The sequence below is a fragment of the Capsella rubella genome, unplaced genomic scaffold, assembly GCF_000375325.1.
Source record: "Capsella rubella cultivar Monte Gargano unplaced genomic scaffold, Caprub1_0 scaffold_18, whole genome shotgun sequence".
Classification (NCBI taxonomy): domain Eukaryota; kingdom Viridiplantae; phylum Streptophyta; class Magnoliopsida; order Brassicales; family Brassicaceae; genus Capsella; species Capsella rubella.
In genome coordinates this window covers 34,742-35,393 of record NW_006238906.1, presented here as the reverse complement: position 1 = coordinate 35,393, position 652 = coordinate 34,742, and positions in this window count along the sequence as shown.

Here is a 652-nt window from a genome sequence, read left to right as displayed (position 1 = left end):
GAATTTTTAATTTATATAATAAAATTTTGTTTTTTAACGTTTTTTGGTTTTTTACTGTTGTCATTTTTGTTATTCTATTTTCATATAGATTGTTTTTTTTTCAATTTTGTATTACTTTAGTATTTGAATTGTTTATTGTTATTTACTATTCCCCAGAGGTCGAGGGTAAGTTTATGCGGTATTCTCTCTTTTTGCTAGGTATGGGATTAGAGAGATAATGTTTCTGGTGTCTGGCTTTGATCTATTTCATGATAGATGTTTTGGGATCTGGCTTGTTTTTGGTATCTTCTTATGCTCAAATCTGTGTACTCCGGCCAATGGTTTCAAAATCGGTGCATAATCGCAAAGGAGTTGCTCTTGTAAACAACGGTTCTAGTAGATGTTTTTTCGATTTATCCTTAACCGATTTGATTGTTGTATCCGATGTTGAACTATCCAGTTTCAAATTCGTGTATCTGACGTTTTCCTGATCTTAGTCCTTAACTGGTTTAATTGTTGTGTAACCGTTGGGCCTCTAGCCCATGCCCTTTTGATATTATGAATACAATTTTAAGGAAAAGTTGATGATGAGGCGCTGATGTGGCGGAAGGAGAATAAAGAAAATGTAACTTTATATATATATATATATATATATATATATATATATATATAT